This window comes from Lissotriton vulgaris, chromosome 5, assembly GCF_964263255.1.
Source record: "Lissotriton vulgaris chromosome 5, aLisVul1.2, whole genome shotgun sequence".
NCBI lineage: Eukaryota > Metazoa > Chordata > Amphibia > Caudata > Salamandridae > Lissotriton > Lissotriton vulgaris.
Genome location: NC_141693.1, coordinates 738,183,295 through 738,206,727, shown reverse-complemented (window position 1 = coordinate 738,206,727; position 23,433 = coordinate 738,183,295).

Below are 23,433 nucleotides of genomic sequence, written 5' to 3'. Positions count from 1 at the left end.
TACTATTGAAAAACATGTAGTATTTTTTATAAATCTATCATGCATCTGGCCCTCTAGAACCGCTTTCAAAACGTGAACTATAAACCTTTACATTTCATTTTTAAACCATACACTTTCGATTACATTATTTTTTTATTTACAATTCATGTAATGTTACACACCTTTTCTAAAATACACCAGTCCCTGTTATTTATAAGGATTTATTTTCAGTCTTCATCAGTGATACTTTCTTAACATATAATTAAAATCACTGTAACTTTTTAAACGACAATGCTAACGCGGTAAAAATAACCCTCCATTTGCTTTCCTTTAAGAATGTAGACTATCTACCCCACGCATGCGTTTCTTGATATTTGCATTTGGCAGCGAATACTGACCTTGAATCAGAAGACATGAACAAGAGCTCCATTGTCACATTTAAAACTGAACGTAGCATCTGCTCACACACATATCTTTCACTTAGCTAACATTCACAGAAAACAGCATTGGTTTTTAAAAAAATTGACCTTGCTTTACAACTTGCTCAAATGACTCCCTTATTTTTTAACGCATCCTCCACTTCAAGACAGGCTACTTTTTTGATAACTACTAAGCAATATTTAAGTGACTAAGGGCCATATGTATCATACTACCGTTTAGTGAATTCCAAATAGCGAATTTTAAGGAATCGCTATTTGGAATTCGCAAAACGGTATGTATGTACAAATTAGCTATTAAATAGCGATTCTTTACCATTCCTAATTTGCGATTAGCAAATTGCTAATCGCAAATTACCAATTCATTTCCATGGGCCAGGAGGCTCATAGGAATGAAGGTGCAATTTGCGATTAGCAATTAGCTAATCACAACTTAGGAATTTATTCAAGGGTGCAGGGGTGTCTCAAGAACACCCTGCTACACCCCTGAAAAAGACATTTGGGGGCATATGGCGCACATACATTCCCTAAGGGCATGTATGGGCGTCATATGGCACCTTTGTTTTTTTGGAAAAAAGCTTTATTAAAAGAATTCGCAACTTACCACCAACTAGAAGTTGGTAGTAATTTGCGATTCCTTAATGGCATTTTTTTCATATTTTTTCTTTGATACATTGCATTTAAGGAATCGCAAAATTTGTGATTCCTTAAGTGCAATCGCAAAATAAGGAATAGCAAATTTTGCTATTCCTTATTTTGCATCAAACATGTTTGATACATACCATTTGTCTAATTAGCATTCGCAAAGGCCGAAATTCGGCTTTTGCGAATGCTAATTAGCTTGATACATATGGCCCTAGACTCCTAGAAAATGTATCAAGTCATTCTGCTCCTCTCCACTGCAAAGCCGGTGACCTAATTCTGTGGAGTTGCTATAGAACCGGCAGTGCTGCGCCGTTTCCTTTACCATCTTGGTAAATTCAAAATGGATGTCCCTCCTGCTTTCGCAAACGAGCCGGACCACTTAGAACTATTTCGACAGAGAATGCTTCTCTACTACGGCACCTTAGCACTCTCAACTTTGAATACTTCATATCGATTATCATTTCGATATTCGTATTTCACCTGTGTGCAGCCTGTATTTCATTGCCTGAGCTGTGATTTCACGTGGGCCCTGGATTTATGTCTCTGCAATTTGGTACCTCCTGAAGCGAATTACAATCACCTCATTAATCCGTTACTTGATCATGAACAGCTTTGTTACAACGGAGGGTTTATGGCCTTTACAGCGATACAAGGAGTTCTGGGTCATTGGAATATATTCGCAGCGGCGCAAGATTTCCTAACAGAGAGCTACATCGAAAACCCACCGAGCTGCCCTCTGATGGTAAAAGACGCTCCAATAATGACAGATCATGAATGCTCCTTTCCTCTTCTCAATTGGATGGCTGACATGTTTTCAGATAATAACAGTGATTTCCTGTTAGAAGCACTTGCTACCTATTTTGCCTACACAATGGACGGTTAACTCTTTCCTAACAGAGAGCTACATCGAAAACCCACCGAGCTGCCCTCTGATAATAAAAGAGGCTCCGATTATAACAGATCATGAGTATTGCTTTACTCTTTTCCATTGGATAGCTGACATACTTTCAAATGATAAAAGTGATTTCCTGTTAGAAGCAGAAGCTACCTATTTTGCCTAAACAATGCTTCGATAACTCTTATGCAAGCCATTGACGTCCTCATTTCCTTTTGCTTCCCTATATTCTTCACGTTCTTTTCCATATTTTCTTATGAAGAACAGACCTATTGGCTTTACTAACAGTGGACATTATGATTTCGTGCTGGTTAAATTTTGGTCTTTTATGTGGACTACATTTGTTTCTTCAGCTACTCGATTTTCAACTTTATTTTTTTACAGTCTAATCTCAACAATTCTATTGCATATCTTATCTAAGGTTATTTCAAACGTACTCGATGCAAAACTCGCTCATATATGCTACATGTGCCCCAATTAATGTGTTAATTTTAAACGAGTTTTTTATAACTGTAAACGCCATTTCGCATCTCAACTGCTTATTTCCGCCTCACACGCCTCTGCTCCTTTAATTTTCTATAAAAAAAAATTTTTTAAATACTTTACAGAAAAATATGTTCTTTCAACAATATTTCCATTGTTACTTGTGCTGTATTTCAAATGCAATACTGCAACCTTCAAAAGATATCTCAATAGAGTAGTCCTCCTCAATAGTGATTTGCGCAGCATCCAACAGATTACATACATGCACCTCTCACCATTTTGTCGCTTTTGGCGCCTTTTTTTTCCCCTCACACAGTGACATAACACAAACTTGATAGTGCTTCGCATGTAGACAGCTGATTGATAAAGTAATGATATATAACCACTTGCATTTTCATATATCGTTCCCTAACTGAAAGGCAAGAGACCTTCTTCCATTTATTAAAATATAATATACTTCCTTATAAGAGTGAACAATGTTTTTTTCCAACTATATTCATTTTTCTTCAACTATAGCGTTTGTATTCCATGTACTACTGACAATACCAATTACTGTGTTTTTTGCAAATTCTGTACTCATATTATGTAATGATTTGTCTTTAAAACAGTACATTTCTAAATAAACATTTCAAATATTCACGGTTTCTCTTTTAATCCATAATCTCAACTGAAATGATTTCATATTGAAAAACTATTCATGGGTTCTACATAACATTAACTGTAGTAACTGAGGACCTTATTTATGTAGACCTTCCGCCGCCGGTGCCTCATTTTTTAAAATGGGAAAAAGTGACGCACCGGTGGCGCAAGTCCTTCATAAATAAAGCCCTGAATGTTTTCTTTTCTCGACCTCACTTACTGATACTAGATTCTGCAAGCCAATTACGGCCCGTGAACTCTTTCTTAGTAGGTCGCGCACCGTACAGACAGTTATACCACTGCTAACAAATTTTTTTTACTGTTACCAAGCACCGCCACAGTTCCGCTTCACTCAGAGTTAATCACTGCTCCCACGCTTCTACAGGCCAGACGCTATGTCGTATTTCTCTCCTTATCACCCTTTCATCTCCACAATAACAAACAGTTCTCTGCCAGCCACCAGAGAACAGAGTCAGATGCAGAGTCACCAACAAGTGAAATACGACATACCCTCTGCTCTGACAAAGCAACCAAGCGGTAATTGTGAAAGAAAACATTCAGTAGCGCTTTAAAAATACCAATGCAATTATATAATTATTTTTTTGAAAACGTTCCAATTACTTTGATAGGACTATCTGTGTGTGCCTCCACAGCAAACTTCCTCAGCCCGGACTGAAGGCAGACACACACAGACAATAAGATAACACAGGGCAACGCAGATGGAAAACAGAAGGGACATGAAGATGCAGTCAAACAACAGGACTAAGAGAGATATTTATATACTCTGTTTCCAACCTCAATGTACGAACACATTTACTACACAAATCTCTGTACAACCTCATGGTCAAAACTTTTCATTTTATTTCACTCGACCACCTCCCTCACCCCACCAGTGCAAACGGCGACCAGAAACCGCACTATAATTTTGACGTCTAACAGAAACTTTGTGAATACCTTAATCATTACCACTTTAGCCCCCTTCCCCGTCCCTCTCGCCCCACCCCCACCAGTGCAGGCCACGGCCACCAACCACCCTGAAATTTTGTCGACTGACAAAAAGTTTACGAATTCATTATCCATTAGCATTTTTTGACAACGGTATCACTAGTAATTTACCATTTCTCTCTCTTTCTGCATTATCTGTCTCTCTGCTAATATTATTTCTTCACTTCCTGAACAACTTCTCTCATTATATATAAACGCTTCAAAATTTCAAAAATAATTACTCTCTATATTCAAAATATTTTTTACTGCGAATTCAACATTTAAATGGAAGAAATTACTTTTAGAAATACAACACATTATGACAGCCAAAAATTAGTTTTTACATGGAAAATCAATCATTGTTTGTGATTAAGCTATATTATACGGTACATGACAAAACAAACAGTTACAGACTTACCTTTTCCAATGCTTTGAACGATGTAGAACAGTGAAAGTCACAAAACAGATATTCGTTTGCGGAACTCTGAATAATGCTACTATCACTGCAACCAAAATTCAATGGCACAGATATCCAGTCAATACACACTCATATAACTCTCTTCAGTCAATCACATTTCCTCACGCAAAATTGTAAAATCAAATTTACATTTCAATTGGTTGTCCTTCACAATATTTTCAGTCTCACGTGAGAGTCACCCATCACCAACTGCCATCTCCGGCTGTTTCCATGGTAACACCTCATTCTGCACCTTGCTGAAGGCACAGGCCAAAAGTTCATGTCTCAACATTCTACAGCAAACTAAGAAGACTGTTTTCCCTCCAGAAACACCTGCCAATCCACAGCTCTGTTACATGTCTTTTTTTTCACACCCAATAGTACTTTTCGTTTAACATAAACATTAACATGCAACGTACTCTTCAATCTACACTTATTACAATCAACCAATCATTTTTATTTTTCTAACCACACCCAGCCTCTTCCTTTTTTTTAATCCAGAATTTCAACTTCTAACTACCATTCCACTTCCAGAACCGATCGGAGGACGACTACAAATTCCTTGAAAATGAAGGTCTGGCTAATAGGACACAGTTATATTCACTGGAGTGAAAAATATGCAGTAAGAAGACGAATTTGCAACCTCGGCTTACCAAATGTACACATAACATGGATTGGCAAAAGAGGATTGAAATGTCACCAATTGATTCCATTGGTGAAAACTTTTATGCATCTCCCAGAACCAGACCTTATAATTGTGCACTGTGGTGGGAACGATCTAGGCACAATCACTGGGGTAGGTCTGGAAATGCTTCTAAAAGACACCTTTCGACAATTGATGACACTTTTTCCTCGATCTGCCTTGGTATATTCCAATATATGCCAAAGACAGAAATGGAATTGGTCCAATCAACATTGTGCACAATTTGAGAAAGCAAGGAGACATGTAAAGAAATCTGTTTCTGCTTTCCTCAGAGATTATAGCATGAGTTCTATTTACCAGAACAACTTGCGATACCACATGCAAGACGTCTATAGGAGAGACGGTGTTCATTTCACGAATGAGGGAAACAGAATCTTCCTCTGCAACATCAGGCTCTGCATCGGTACTTACTTATAAATGCAGAAAACACTCAATTAACACAAGGGCTCTTTTCAGAGCCACCTTATATCTAAGCACTCAAACTTCTGATTTATCTCTATTTTCACACTCTTGTAAATAGGTGTGCGCGACCGGGTGCGCGCAACCCGTAACTTTAAAAAAAATATATATATATCTTTTCGCGTTTAAGGGCCTTACTACACACCCCGAGAAAACCTACGCAGCAAGACAATCTCTACCTTCTCCCCTTTCCATGTTTCAACGCTTTGAAATGAACAATATATTTACTCGCAGTGACAAAATGGCGGTCAAAACTTCCTGATTTCCTTCGAATCGAACGTTAACAGACGTCACGCAGCAAAAAAAAATTCCGCTCACGCGCAGCCGCTTGGGTGCGCGCACCCGTGCGCGCCTATAGATATATAATTGACTTTAACTTTAATTTTCTCAACAACTACTGAACGGATTTACACCATTCCAAAAAAAGCGTAATCTGCGAACCGGACTCTACAGTTTTGCCAAATTTCTTATAAATCCATTCAGCCGTTCGACCTGTAGCCGAGTCTAAAAGGTCCTATGGAAAATAACATGGAGAAAACACGTTTTGGGACCCCCCTTATATCTCAGCCCCCACTTGACCAATCCCCCCCCAAACTTTCAGGGAAGGAGCGCAGCAGACCGAGCCATCTTCTTTGAGAAATTCGCTAAGATTCTACAACCAGGGCCAAAGTTATTCCAAATAGAATGTTGAGGATTTCCTATGGAAAATAATCCTAACTATAACTACCTACTGGCGACCGCCAGTAGTATATATATATATATATATATATATATATATATTTTTTCAGCAAAACTGTCTCAATAAAGAAACACGTCGCACACTGCTCCGTTTATCAAGTTTTTTGGTTTATTTTCTGTGGGTTTCCCACCACTTACGCGTTTCGGACATAAATCTGTCCCTGGTCAGGTTTGTACCGTGACCAGGGACAGATTTATGTCCGAAACGCGTAGGTGGTGGGAAACCCACAGAAAATAAACCAAAAAACTTGATAAACGGAGCAGTGTGCGGCGTGTTTCTTTATTGAGACAGTTTTGCTGAAAAAGTATTTTGCAAGGGTGTCCCGAACCTTGCCGCCGGCACCAGCCTGAAAGTGCTCCTCTCATCTTGGGACATTTGCTTTTCAATATATATATATATATATATATATATATATATATATACATATATATATATATACATATTATTAACAAAACATATACAATATTTTTAATGTAGGATAGCGAGAGGGTTAAATTTACTATTACCACTCCAGTGAGTGCAACAGTAGAGAAAACATTGGATAGCGTGGGGTAAAAATTACTATTCCCACTCCAGAGAGTGCAACAGTAGGGAACGTATTGGATAGCGTAGAGGTAAAAATTACCATTCCCACTTCAGAGAGTGCAACAGTAGAAAAAGCATTGGAATGCGTAGGGGTAAAAATTACTAATCCTACTCCAGTGAGTGCAACAGTAGGGAAAGCGTTGGATAGCGGGAGATTAAAAATTACTATTCCCACTCAAGTGAGTGCAACAGTAGAGAAAGCATTGGATAGCACAGGGGTAACAATTACTATTCCCACTCCAGAGAGTGCAACAGTAGGAAAAGCGTTGGATAGCGTAGGCATAAAATTTACTATTCCCATTTCAGTGAGTGCAACAGTAGGGAAAGCATTGGATAGCGGGAGGGTAAACATTACTATTCCAACTCCAGAGAGTGCAACAGTAAGGAAAGCATTGGATAGCGTAGGGGTAAAAATTACTATTCCAACTCCAGAGAGTGCAACAGTAGGGAAAGCGTTGGATAGCGTAGGAATAAAAATTACTATTCCCACTCCAGAGAGTGCATCAGTAGGGAAAGCGTTGGATATCGTAGGGGTAAAAATTACTATTCCCACTCCAGTGAGTGCAACAGTAGGGAAAACGTTGGATAGGGGGAGGGTAAAAATTACTATTCCCACTCCAATGAGTGCAACAGTAGGGAAAGCATTGGATAGCGGGAGAGTAAAAAATACTATTCCCACTCCAGAGAGTGCAACAGTAGGGAAAGCGTTGGATAGCGTAGGGGTAAAAATTTCTATTCCCACTCCAGAGAGTGCAACAGTAGGGAAAGCGTTGGCTAGCGTAGGGGTGAAAATTACTATTCCGACTCCAGTGAGTGCAACAGTAGGAAAAGCGTTGGATAGTGGGAGGGTAAAAATTACTATTCCCACTCCAATGAGTGCAACGTTAGGGAAAGAATTGGGTAGCGGGAGAGTAAAAATTACTATTCCCACTCCAGAGAGTGCAACAGTAGGGAAAACGTTGGATAGCGTAGGGGTAAAAATGACTATTCCAACTCCAGTGAGTGCAACAGTAGGGAAAGTAAATACTTCATATATGAATTAAATTAAATTAAATATTAATACCAATAACAAATAATATAAAATAATTAACAATTTTATATAATATATTAATTAATCAATTAAAAATACAAATGAAATTTAAATATTAAAGAAAATTACCTACTAATGCAAATTATTTACCATATTACACTAATTTATTTAACAATTAATAAAAAATTAAATATTACAACAAAAATAAGCAATGAATAAATTTATAAATTTAATTATTTATAATTCAATTACTTCCCACACTATTCCCCTATAAACGCACAACCCACTACTGAAATGAAATTAATAAAATAACATAATTATCAATAAATCAATTATTTAAAACAATTGACCAATTATATTTTAATTAATTACCAATTAATAATTAATTAACAATTCAAAATAAATACCAATAAATTAACATATTTAATTGATTATATTTAAATTACTTCCCACCCTATTCCCCTATAAACCCACAACCCGCTGCAGAAAATACATTAATTTAATTAACATAATTATCAATTAATTAATTAACATTAATTACCAATTACATTTTAATTCATTACCAATTAATAATTAATTACCAATCAATTCAACATAAATACCAATAAATAAATTAACATATTTAATCAATTATATTTAAATTACTTCCCACCCTATTTCCATATAAACCCACAACCCGCTACAGAATTATATTACGCAAAAATTAAATTAATTAATTAAAATGAATTATAAAATAAATATACACTTTTCACACATATAGTAACATAAAAAACACTTAAAAAAATTCATATTAATTTACTTACCTCAAATTCGATATTTTTGTTGTCTATATTCTGACTATTCGATATTGTGTCCATTCTATATTTTGGATTCGATATTAATGCTATTCTATTCGATATTTTGCTATTCTATTCGATATTTTTGTAGTCTATATTCTGTCCGTTCGATATTGTGTCCATTCTATATTTTTAACTCAATATTTTGGCCAGTCAATATTTTTTATTCGATATTATGACTGTATACCACGCCCACCCACACACTTCGTGTAGCCCCACTACGCGCCGCCCGCATCCCTCCCGCCCTCGATTTAAAACAATGTTAAATAAATTAAAATGACTTACCTCACATTCAGCGTCCTGGGGCTCCCTCTTCCTAGTTTTTCGCCACGTCTTCCTGACAATTGCGCATGCGCGGGCGCCGGCGCATGCGCATTTGCCAGGAAGACGTGGCGAGAAACTAGGAAGAGGGAGCCCCGGGACGCCGCATGTGAGGTAAGTCATTTTAATTTATTTAACATTGTTTTAAATCGTTGCCAGGGCATTTACAAGGGGGCGAGAGGGAGGCGGGTGGCAGGCTACTTCGCTCCGCCATGGCGTGTGCGTAGTGTTGCCTACTTCGCCTACTTTGCAAATCGCGAAGTATGCAACACTACACACACTCCGCGGACGGAGCGAAGCCCTAAGCCCACCCTTAGCTAAGACCAGTCTGTTAAAACAGTGCACTCCCAGCCACCATTTTGTGTTCACAAGCCAGTGAAACCAGCCTTTCTGTCTCCTAGGAGATTCCGAACAGGAGAAGCAGCTTCCAACTCCCTGGCCAGCAAACCTTGTCTGAGGTCGCTGGGACCTTATATGGTCTGCTTGTGGTTGGTACATGTCTACACTGATTGGTGGTTGTTTCTGGTGTTTCTATTGCATTAGGGTTAATGTCCTCATTGGTTGGGTATTTGAGGATTCTGATTGGTTTCTGGGTCTGTGATTCAATCATTGTAGGGTTGGGACTAGGGCTGGGATTAAGATTTCTATTGGAAGTAGGGACTAAGGCTTCCTATGTTGTTGGTTGTTGAGAGTAGGGTGGTACTAGGGCTAGGGTTAGACCTTTAATTAGAAGTAGCGATTAGGGCTTCTGATGTGATTGGTTGCTGTACTAGGTGTGGGACTTAGAGTAGGGTTAGGCTTTCTATTGGAAGTAGGGACTAGGGCTACCTGTGCCATTGGTTGCATGGACTTGTTTTGGGAATACTGGTAGGGCTAGGGCCTTTATTGGACGTAGATATCGGGGTTTTTGAATGGATTGGGTGCTTGGACTAGGGCTAAGATTGGCTGTAAGGTCCTGGTCCCCTATTGGTTCTAGATTTTAGGGCTAGTGTTGTGATTGGATAGTGTTAGTGCTAGGGTTCCTATTGGCTGAAAGGGTCACCTGATTACTAGGGCTATACAAAAGGCCAGGCTTAGGGCATCTCAGCCCGGGCATCGAGGCTAAGAACAGAGAGGGCAATGGCAGTTGCCTGCTAGAGCCTGTTAAGCGCAGAGGACAAGGGCAGTTGCCTGTTAGAGCCTGTTAAGGGCAGAGAGGACAAGGGCAGTTGCCTGTTAGAGCCTGTTCGAGACTGGTCGGGACTAGGGCCAGAAATGCTGCCCATTTCCCCTTTAGAAATACCCAGCCCACACCATCAACAACCACAAACAGAGAAACACACTCACACCAAATGTACACCACTGTCAGGAGGAGAGAGGGGATCAGGACTCACTGCCATATTGTGATTCCGATGTCCTGATGCTCCATATGCAGGACGTGCTCGATCCCTTTAATTCTTCTGAGACGGACCGGAAGGAGGAGCCCAGCTGCATGACATCAGGCCCTGTTGGCCTATCAGAGGATGACGCATGAAAAAAAGGAGAGGCAACAGTACGCTGGCGCGCGACGGAACCGACAAGCAGGGAGCCCACGCCTGAGGATTGGAGACCAGAACCAGGCCCCAGAGAAGAGTTCGGAGCCCCGCAGGGGAAGGCAGAAGACCGGACCGCGCCAAGAGGCCAACAACCCCATCTGCTGTCCCACCACACTCCAGGAGGAGGAGTGTGGCTTGAGCAGGTGCGTCGCCTCCTTCGGGGTTTTCTTGGTCACTGGGAGGGGATAAATAGTGAGGGAGGACACCGTCTTCTGTTCTGTTCGATTTTCTTTTTTTTTTTCACGGGGCAGCGGTTTCGGTGATACTCCCGCACACTCTCTCCTGACTCTCAAAATAGAGTGAAAGACCGCTCCACTAATCAGTGGTTCTTTTGTTTTCTTTCCTTTACTCAACTCACCTTCAATTGCACCACTTACTCTTATTTGGCCTGAGGGAAAAGGAGAACGTCTACCAAGCAATCGGCTGCCCCCGAAACAGTGAATCCCAGGAAGACTCTTGAGAACCAAGACTTATTTCCCTCCTCTCTCCCCCCTCTTTGTTACAAATAAAATACACTTAAGAAATCTCAAACGTCTGTCCATTCCTGTTGAGTCTATTTAAGTCAACCTTCCCCATTGGGGGCCCCTGACAACCACGCACAACACTATGCACAGATTAATGTACCAGCCTGCACTACAAACCCAACCAAACCACATCTACACACCCTACTATCCCAACTACCACACATATCACCTACAAACAGTACACAACTCTATCCTATACCACTAACTAATATACTCATCACTAACACGCCAATCAACACCATACATAACTACATCCCATTCAGACACATTCTCCCTGCTGTAACTACACCTAACAGACCACCTTTTATCACTAACAAAGATATAATCAACCTTCCATCAGTTGTCCAACCAACACCCTCCTCTACCTTATACCATAATAACACTAACACACAATACACACACTTCACACCACCACACTTTGTAACTCTTGCAACAAACCAGTCAAAGATAAACACTCTCACCTCTACTTCATTCCCTCCTACACACAACATTCACTCTACTCATAAACACATCACCACCCGCTCTACGTCACATCCTCCTCTCACAAACAATACTACGCAACCAAATCCATTGCATGAAACATATACATCAGCACCCTTTTTCACTACTCCTCAAAAGCAAAACATATCACACACACCAGCACAACAAGATATTTAAAGCTCAACACCTCTGTTAGAAATGGGATCTCTGGCTGGCCAAGGCTTGCCCCAAAGTGAGTCAGAGACCACCACTCTAAGTCAGGGCAAGGGAGTTACACGCCAAGATAACCCCTGCTCACCCCCTTGGTAACGCAACACGAGCAGTAAGGCCAAACTCGGAGGCTATGTAAGTTAAGTGTCTGCGCGCGCACCCAGCAACAACACCCAAGGCCCACCACAAAGGAAACTCCACACAAGGTTATATATAAAAATAGCCTTTGTATTGTAGCAAACACATTAGATAAAACACACACACTTTACAATGTGCCAACAGGCACGGGCAGAATTTACAGGGGATATGTACAGGACAGGGCCACATGGACCACTGTCAGGAATAGGCTCTTTTAGCACTAGAATACTTGTTAGAATTAGCACTTAGAACATAGAACATAAAATCACTGTAGCACAAAATAGAACATAGAGCACACAACCAGTAATCACTGGTAACAGGTAAGTACCACCTACGCAACCCTAACCACCTTGGGAGAATATTACTCAGGGAACCAGGACCTCACTAGCAACATCTGTACTAGGAAGAACAACCACCTAAGTATCACAATACATCTAGGGGTATAGGCATGAAAACATTACACATGATGCATCACGACATTCAGAGGTGTAGGGAAAAACACATGATGCATAAACATACATTCAGCGGTGTAGAAAAGCAACTTTGTACATGATGCATAAAAACACATTCAGAGGTACCAGAACACAGGGTGAACCAAACATACAACACACAGTGCATTTCCTAGCACCCTAAGAAGAACATAACTCACAACAAAGTCCAGGTTGCGCCCTGTGCCAAAAACCTAAACATAGCAGCTGCCCTCTACTTGCTGGGCAGCTGAGGACAGGGACAGAACAGGGCCTAAACGCTGCAGCTTACACTAAGTGCTGCGCAGCTGGGGAAGGCCAAGGTAGGGATGAAGGAGTGCAACTCACTCCTAAGTCCAAAGAACAAGTCCCTCGAAAGCAAAACCTAAACAGTGCAGCTGCCCACTACTTGCTGGGCAGCTGTAGGACAAAACTGCGTCAGGGGCTCTCGCTAGCCTTCTAGAACAGAACTGCGCCATGTGGGAGCCCTCTGACTCTAGAAATACACATTGCGCACTTTTGGAGCCTTCTAGGCTCTGGAATACTCTTGCCCATCGTTGGAGCCCTCAAGGCTCTAGGAACTGTGCGAATGCTGGAGCCCCACAGTGGCTTCTGGAAATAGATGCAGCGCAGAGGGAGTCACCTAGGCTCTGGTATAACTGGGCCATATATGGAGCCATCTGGCTCCTGGAATGAAACATGCCCCCCATCGGTGGAGCCACGGGGCTCAGCACGGGCTCCTCTGGCCCTTTAAATCTTTATCATATGCCCCAAGGAGCCCTCGAGGCTCTAATATCCTCGTTGGGGCGGTCCACTGCCATCCGGGGCCACCCTAAATGCACCCCAGTCCCAGGGCCAGACTCCGGCAACACACACGAGCCCCACTCACCGGCCAACTGTGCCAACTGTTTCTCCTTTGATGGGGGGCTCCTCCGGGTGGTGGGGCAGGCGGGCTCTGATTCACCCGGTCCCCCATCTCGGGACCGGGACTTGGTGGGGAGCTGCAAGGCTCCGGGCTAAGTCCTTTTCCGGGGCTCCCTCCTGCTCATGGGAGCCCCTCAACATTCGGCGGTTAGTTCCTGTCAGCTCGGGGCTCTCCCCAGCTCACCAGAGCCCCTGGCGGACATCACTCAGCCTTCCTCTTCCCGCCGCACTCCCTCTCTCAGGTAGGCGCGGGACGGCAGCATCTCCGGTCTCCCTCTCGGCACGGGAGAACGGAACTGATGAGGCAAGGCTTCTCCCAATCAGCGCACGGCATTGGGCGGGACTTCCTTCGGCAACCCGGACGTCCCGCCTACAGCCAGGCGCGATGCCGCCTGACTTCTGGTTTTGCCCGCGGCTGCGGCGGTGATACCTCAGGGCAATAGCGAGGGGTAGGCACCCTTGAGGTGATAAATAAACGCAGAAACGGTGTGGGCACCCGTCAAGGACACCCATAAGCGGGGTAGCAAGCCTATCCCTGGGCCCCAACAGCAGTACGCCCCTGGTAGATTCAAGTTGGGGAACAATAACATTTTACAAGAGGTCACAGCCTCTTTTTATACAATGAATCCCTTTGTCTCAGGATGCAGGGTGGGGGAAAAACCAGTTGCCGCTGGTTTTGGAGCACTTTGTTTTCCTCAGCCACCCTTTCCATTCACTAGGCAGGCTAGGGTCATTAGATTACCACAGGGGGTGGAGCAAGAATTGTGTGGGGAAATCCCAGCCCTATTCAGGTCCCAGGTATACTCCTCCCTCACATTACTCATGCTAATCTCAACACTCACCACCGGGGCAGACCCATCATGACTCATGGAGCCAGGCAACCCAGCCAGCTCCAGCCAATCACAAGCCAGACACAAATTACACCAACATGCCAACTTCTAGAAGTGGCACTTCCACACTAGACACAATCACGACGCATACATCATTGCGCAGCATTTAACCACACGAGTCCGCTCATACCAAACTCGCATCTGCACTCCCCACGCATCAGGAACTACCAGGGACACACATATTCCCCATGCATTCCTATGGGAGGGCAGGGAAATCTCACACACGCACTCAGGGAGCGCACGCACTTGACACTGCACCACAGTGTCAAAGTGCGCAAAGACCAGATATTACTATAATTATTTAATAATACCAGGCAAAAAGTTCAGGGGTCAACCTGCCATAAGGGACAATTCCAACAACCTCATAATACTTACCATCAAAAAATACAAACATATACCCACCTTTCAAACCACACAAAGGAACAAACTCCAATGCCAAGCTTTCACTCTTCCACCACACCTAACACAGATATAGCAATACAGCACCTCTCTTCAAACCGCCTCTCATCCATTGGACAATTTAGAACATTACTACATGAACCACATGCTGCACCACCTCCCCTGACTCATAAAACCTTCTGCCTTAAACACACACAAAAAATATAAGCAACAAGCCACACGTCACAACTTTGCTTCCCCATGTCTACTTCACAACAATGTTACACCACAAAAGCAACACAGCACTCCAACTCACTCTCAAACACCATCTCCAACAAATACACATGTAGAACCATCAAAATGCCTTCTTAGCATGCTGGATGAGGAAAACCATACAGACCAGCTACACGATTGCTATCCTAATACAGCTAATACCAGCACTAAAAACACACCTGCTACAAACCCACATAATACTGATCACTCTTTTACCAAACAAAGTCCCACTATCACCAAAGGCCACTCACTAAACTGTCTACTAATAAATGCTCGATCCGCTCTAAAAACAAGCATCACATCTACGACCTTCTCACCGATGCAAAACCAGACATACTATTCATAACCGAATCATGGTTGGAAGAAGATATGACTCCAGTCCTACATGAAGCCATTCCTCTAGGCTATCAAATAATCACCTAAAATCATATAGCCAAAAAAGGAGGTGGTCTAGCTGTTGTATTCCAGCAAACAATACATATCACTAAAATTGACAACATCTCCATAAAGAATTGTGAAGCTCTTCTAACAAGATGCAATCCTACACCGTCTTCCTCCTGTAACTTCCTGCTCCTTTACAGACCTCCACCTAGCAAGGCAACATTACCAGACGCACTTCTAGATACAGTTTCAAACCTGATAACAATACACTCCAACCTATGCGTTCTGGGTGACCTTAACATTTGGTTTGATAAACCCAATATGACCCATCCAAAAACTATAATCACCTGCCTAGACGCATTGAACCTGCATCAGATTGTCTACAATCTGACACACACCACTGGGCATATCCTAGATGTAATTTTTGCTAATACTGAACTAGTTACCTTTCAAACTATAACTCCAGTCACTTGGTCAGGCCACCACTTGCTTGCCTTCCAACATAAAACAACACTAAGCGACTCACCTAAAAATACCTTACATCCATCCATCTATCGGCCGTGGAACAAACTCAATTTGGAACACTTGGAAACACAACTAACATTCAGTACAAATCTGGAAAGCATAAATTCTGTTCAAAATCTATATGAGTGGCTACAGGAAGCTTTTGACATCCTGATACCACTCAAAACCACACAAGAGAACAAAAGAAAAAAAGCTCCTTGGAGAAACATAGAAATAAAAGACATAAAACCACAAATTAGAAAGCTGCAACGTACCTGGCTCATAACAAACGCCAAACAAGACAAACTTCACCTACAGAAAATTAACAGATTATACAAGTCGGCTATCAAAAAACCTAAGAAAAGGTACTATTCAGACAGAATTCAAAACGCTAAATGTGCAAATAAAGAATTCTATAAAATACTCAATGAATTTCGCAAACCAAATTGCCTAGAAGGAACTCAACCTGTTACTCAAGATTTCACAGACAAACTGGCAAATCATTACACGGACAAAGTATACACATTGGAATCATACTTAAAACATAAACAAAGCACCAGCACTAACCCTTGTACAAAACAACAATCCAAGAATGCTCTAATCAAACCTCTTTGTTCCTTTCAACACATCTCACACAATGAATTTATAAACCTGGTCAAAGCAAGCAGGCATGCTGGCAGCCCTACTGACCCCTTTCCACCACAGAATTTCAAGACAATTCTTTTAACAACCTCTGCTGCCACTCTAGTAAGAAGAATCATCAACAGTTCCTTAACTACTGGAATATTTCCAGAATAACTCAAAAAGTCACACATACGCCCTTTACAGAAGAAAACAAACTTGGACCCGCTGAACCCTGACAACTACAGACCGATTATAAATGGACCTTTCCTGGGCTAACTGATATAAAGAGCAGCGTTTGCCCAGATGTCACAATTTATTGAAGAGAATGACACACTTTCAGACTTCCAAACAGGATTCCGTCTGGGAAGAGGCACTGAATCTGCCCTCCTTGCCATCTGGGCAGACCTAAAGAATACAGGTGACTGCAACGGGGTTGCTGCGCCACTCCTCTTGGACCTCTCAGCTGCCTTTGACACAGTTGACCATGATACTCTGAAACAAAGACTCTATGAAGCCGGCATAGAGGGAACTGCTTTATACTGGATAGCGTCCTACCTTCGAAACAGAACTAATGTCATCCATATCCCACCTTTCTCGTCCAAACCGTACTCCACAAAAGCAGGGGGCCCTCAAGGTTCTATCATCTCGCCCATGCTTTTCAACATCTACATGAAGTCATTACCAGTACTGATCAATACATTTCACCTCACGTGCTATAACTATGCAGATGACACGCAAATACTCCTTCAACTGGAATGCCCCAAAGACATTGGAAAATCACCAATTTCAGCTGTCTCAGAACCATGGATCAGTGGATGACCTGGAGCCATCTCAAATTGAATGCTTCAAAAACTGAAATACTCACGTGTGGCGATTGGAAACATTACAACCCACTTGCCGCATGGCCTGATGAACTAGGATCACTGCCTAAAGTATCGAAGGAAGTAAGAAACCTCAGAATGACCATGGACCCCAAGCTGTCGATGTATGTCCAAGTGGATAAACTAGCAAGATGAAGCTTTGCTACTATAAAAACGCTGCAACGAATTTTCCCTCCTTTGGAATTTCCACACAAGGTCCAAGCTACCATCTCCCTTGTTCTGTCCAAACTCGATTACGCCAATAGCCTCTACCATGGATCACCTTTAACAACCATGAAAAGACTACAACAGATTCAGAACCCGGCTGCCAGACTACTCTTGCATATCAAACCGCGAGACCACATCTCCCCTGCTTTGAAAGCCCTGCATTGGTTACCGGTTGCCAAAAGATCCACTTTCAAGCTGCTTTGTATCACCCACAAAGCAATACATGGAATGGGACAGCTCTTCATCAGGAATAAAATCACCAAACACATTCAACAAAGGAACCTCCGCTCTAAAGGAGTATCTCGCCTCAAAATCCCACCATACAAGAAAAAAAACATGGGTGGCACATCCTTCTCTGTTCAAGCAGCCAAACTATGGAACTCTTAACCCCTCAACATAAGGTCCACCGACAACCACCTTATCTTCAGAAAACTACTCAAGATTTGGCTCTTCCCCACATAAGCACCATATGCAAACAGAAATTTACAGCATAAGCATTTTTTCACTGTAGATATGTAGCTATCTTTGTGTATTACTTTGTATAAACATGTAAAATAATTATGTTGTTTAGAGAAAAAATAGTAATAATAAATAAATAAAAATAATCTTTGGTCTACATATACATACTTCCACTGTGCATCTATGTATCTTCCATGTACTTGGATCTGTCTGTCTGTTACTTTTCTCCTGAAAAAGCATATCCAATGCACTGCCCTATTTCTCATCTTGTGCCTCCATCAATATCTTTAATCTACATATACTTGCTTCCTTTATGTATCTATATACTTTCAATGTAATTAAAGATCTATATATATATCACTTTCTTCTAATTTAGCATTTCCAATGCACTGCCCTATTTCTCAGCCTATATTTCGCACAATATATCTTCTAGCCCAACCTTTCGGACTCATCTCAAACTTCTTCTACTACTCCTTCCAATGTACTACCCTATCTCTCATCCTATACATGTATCAATATATCCTCTACATCCACTCTCTCATTCATCCCAAACCCCATACCACTACTATGATTGCCAAAATAACCCTTTCCCAACTCTCTCCTACTCTACCCCTCCTTGCATCATCTGACACCTCTTTTACTATACTGATCCCCTAAAACAAACCTTTCTAAACTCTTTCCTCTGAGTCCTCCCCTCTAAAACTCATTTTTACTCATCCAAAAGCCTCCTCCTATTGCTAAGACCTAAAAAAAAAATCATCTTTCACTCTTTCATCCCTCCACTATCCTTTTCAATCGAAATTAACAGACTAACATGTTCACATCTCAAATTTCATATTAAACTATACTAATATTCTACCCAAATAACTGAATAACATATCCACTACTCAAATAACTTCATTTTTTGTTTTCACTATACTAATTTTCAACAGTAATCCTTTATGCGTTCCGGAGTGGCGTGCTGACGCCAGAAAAGAGATTCAACACCCTTCAGGGGTAACAAGTGCTATATGAATGCAAATATTTCTTCCCCTTTTATCCCTCCCCTATCCTTCTCACTCCAAGTAACTTACTAATATCCACCACTGAAATTACTTCATATTTCACCATATTAATTCACCACTAATCCTTCGTAGGCTTCCTGAATGGCGTGCGTCAACAAGCGCTATATAAATACAAACCTTCGTCCTCCTCTATCCTTCTGCAATCCTTCCAAATCCAAATAACTGACTAACGTATCCACCACTTAAAATGTACTTGCATGTTTCACTATACTAATTCAACACTAATCCTCTATGGGTCCCGGAGTAGCGCGCTCATCGCCGAAAAAGCGCTTTGATGCCTCGTCAGGGGTAGTAAGTGCTATATAAATGCAATTACAATACAATGCAAAATGTGCCTGGGAAAAGCTTACCTAGTACAATGTGTGACAGTTTCATAAAGTTCGAAAAATCAGTTTCGCAATTACATAAAATTGACAGAATGCACCGGGCTAATGATCGCACACTGTGGACATAGATGGCGCTTACATTCTTAAAATGTGGATTGAACTGATGAGCACATAACTTCCTACTTTACGAAGCCTCATGGGTTGAAGCTACAGTGACTGAATACCACAAGAGACCTACGCGCAGCAAGGGATACGCAAGAGGCCTGGATGATGAAACCGCAGCAGCGTGTGACCGCAATTCTGTGCATACAAATTCTGTGCATACTTTCAAGACGATCCCCATTCTGGCACGCCCCTCTAGCCACAACTAACATGTGTGAACTAGCACTAGTGCTGGTGTGATAAGTAAAAACTGAAGGGCAAAATGTAGATCGCATGTTATTTCGCATTCACCTTTCAAATGTTATTTATTTATCCGTGCGGAGGAGGTACCCAGGGAGAGATAGGCAGCTGATGAGGAATGAATGAATGAAGGCGAACACACACCATTCATTTATTACACGTCCAGCTCTCTGGCTCTACACCAGCATGGGCAGAGCGAGTGATAGGTGTTCAGCTGTGAAATTATGGGTTTAGATATGGGGTGCACTCCTTACTTACCCCAAGCAGCTCCTGTTTGAGCTTCCCGGCTCGGCAGACGACGGGACCCCGAACCGCGTATTCCACAGCGCATATGCAGGGGTTCATGCTTTACAAGTTAAGGGGGTGTGGCTTGCGAGCAGCCAAGATGGCTGGACTCTTTTGAGCTCCATCGCGTAGCCGGGAGGTCACGCATTTAAATATGTGACTGAGCCCGTCTTTCTTTACACGGAGGTCGAATTTTGGCAGCGGAAGACATAGAGAGTGTGGAGGGCTGTTTTTCACCGGCTACTGTATGCCCTAGACTTCATTCTTGATGTTGCTGTGTTTCTCTCAGGAGCGTCCCTCAAAATGGCGGCGCAGGCAGCATGAATGGAATGGCGCCTTTTCACGATAAGTACTGCTCGTCTGTGCTGAGTTGCGGATGTACTTTTCAGTCTCAGCTGATGTATTATTCTTTCTTTTGCGCTTCGACATGCAGTTTCTTCAGCGCATTACTCAGGAATGCATATTTCTGCTTGAAGAGTTACTCCATTATTTTTTGCATTAGCCATATCTTTCTTCTGTAGTGGTTACCCCTTGGGCATGCACTCCCACTGTGTTTTCCTTTTTGGCACACTTGTTTCCTTGCTGGCATTTCCTCAGTGACGTTGTCAAGGTAGTGGAGCGCACTATTTTATATATATATATTTTTTTGTGGTCTGCTTGAAGAACTTGGTTTTTCTGCTGCTTTTCCAAGATACTATCTCTGGGTGCAGGTGTGTGTACGGTATTTAGTTGGGTGTTGGATGGCAATAATAGTCTTCTAAGTTACGCCCTGCGTTAGCCACACTGTGGTTCTTCGAGAGGCTGCCCTCTATCAGTGCGGTCTCTGGTGCTACCTAAGTGGTAGCTCATACAAGCTGAGGGCTTACCTATTTGTCTACATTGCCTTTGTTTTTCTCATAGCAGACAATATGGGGCTTTCTCCCAAACCCAAGGATTCTTTAAGGAACCTTAAGAGATCCAAACAAACTTCTCCTATTCCGGAGCTTGCACCGAAGGACTCTGGGTCTACATTAGATACTATCCTCTCTCATCTGAATGCCGTTCATGATATTGCGCAAAGTACTAAAACGAACACTGATTTACTTCAGGTTGAAGTTGCGACAATCAGGAATAACTTTAAGAACTTAACACTTCGCGTTTCCAATGTGGAATCACGGATAAGTGTTGTGGAGGATTCATCACATCAACAGGTTAAATCCATGCAGTCTATGGAGCGCTGCTTGGTTGCTTTGTGGAGAGATCTTACGGAGTAGGAGGACAGAAATCGTAGAAGCAATCTACGTATTTTTGGCTTACCCGAAGACGCAAAGAAAACAGCGCCATCCATGATAGAATTTTTGCTCAATTGGATCCCTACTGTGCTGAATATTTCTTTTCAGAGAGAGTTTGAATTAGAGCGTGCACATAGGGTTCCCACATTTCGACCAAAGTCTTCACCACATCCTAGACCAGTGGTTTTTAAACCGTTGAGACATCAACATTCTGAGCAAATTTAGGCGCACATGAGGAAAATTAAAGCGATTAATTTGGAAGGCCACAGAATTGCTATATCCCAGGATTTTGCTAGAGATACTGTCATCAGGCGGAAACGATTTCTTAATCTTCGAAGAAGACTTCTGGACATAAACATTCCGTTTTCTTTTGCTGGTCCTTCACGTTTTTGAATCACTTTCAGAGGTCGCACTCAAATTTTTTATGAACCTTCTGAGCTGTCTAATTTTTGGGATAATCAGTCTGATGGAGTCTACTTCTTCTCCTGGTCCTTCTGGGTCTTAGTACTTCCTGTGAGATGGCTGGTTCTTGCCTTTAATTGTTTCTAGTATTCTTATGATAATGCTAGGACTTCCTTTGCTACTTTAGGAATTTGTTTGTTGATATTTACAGCTCTAAATATGTGCTAACCTTCTATTTGCATGTTATATATATATTCACTTAAAAAACCATAGGTTATAGACCATATATAGTTAGGAATTCGCATTTACAAAACCTTATTTTACTCACACAAACCCATTGAAATTCCATATATAGTTAGTTGCACTAACTATATATCGCGCACCCGCAATCCACTGCTGCTGATGTCACATATTACATCATTCATGACATGGTCAGTGACATCACTGATGACATCACTGATGACATCTCAAATGACATCACTGATGACATCTCAAATGACATCACTGATGACATCACTGATGACATCTCATTTGACATTACTGATCACATCACTGATGATATCATTCATGTGATAATACGATGAACCTCTTCAGACTCTAATATAACCTTAGATACAATCAGTGTAAACAGACACTCACAGACTGTCACTCATCCATGGAGTTACTCACACACGTAGTCAGTCATGCAAAGAATCAATCACACCTCCATTTCCTCAACTATACAGTTATACAAACTTTACTTATTCAAACATATACTAACACATATTTACTCTCTTATACAATCCCTGATACAAGTTCACAATGATCCATACAGCCACTCACACATTCACTGGCTCTTATGCACAGTTATTTATATATGTCAACTCTCACATGTACTGTGTTTTACATATGTACTTACTTTGACATGTAGCACTGAGATATCCATTCACTCACCAATACACTCATGCACACAGTCAACCGCCCATACAGCTGTTTCCACATGCACTTTTGAAACCATACATCTAGTGAATCAACTGCTCACACATCTATGCACAGAGTAATACACCTCCCAGCCACCCACACACACACTCAGTCTCCCATACAAATACTTGGGCAACCAATCAATAACCCATATAGTTACTCATATAGCTACTTATCAACACATGCAAAAGTTTACAGAACAACAGACATAATGATGCACAAATTAAGACAGTTTAGTCACTAACCCATGCACTCAGTGAGACACATTTAATCACTCACTCATACAGTCAGTCATGCACCTACTAAATCCTTCATCCAGACACTTATACATCCACTCATTCTTCAATATGTAAGACATATTTTAACTTTACAGAAACATACAGTCACTGGATGTTGTCATCAGTGATGTCATCAGTGATGTCATTTGAGATGTCATCAGTGATGTCATCAGTGATGTCACTGACCATGTCATGAATGATGTAATATGTGACATCATCAGCAGTGGATTGCGGGTGCGCGATATATAGTTAGTGCAACTAACTATATATGGAATTTCAATGGTTTTGTGTGAGTAAAATAAGGTTTTGTAAATGCGAATTCCTAACTATATATGGTCT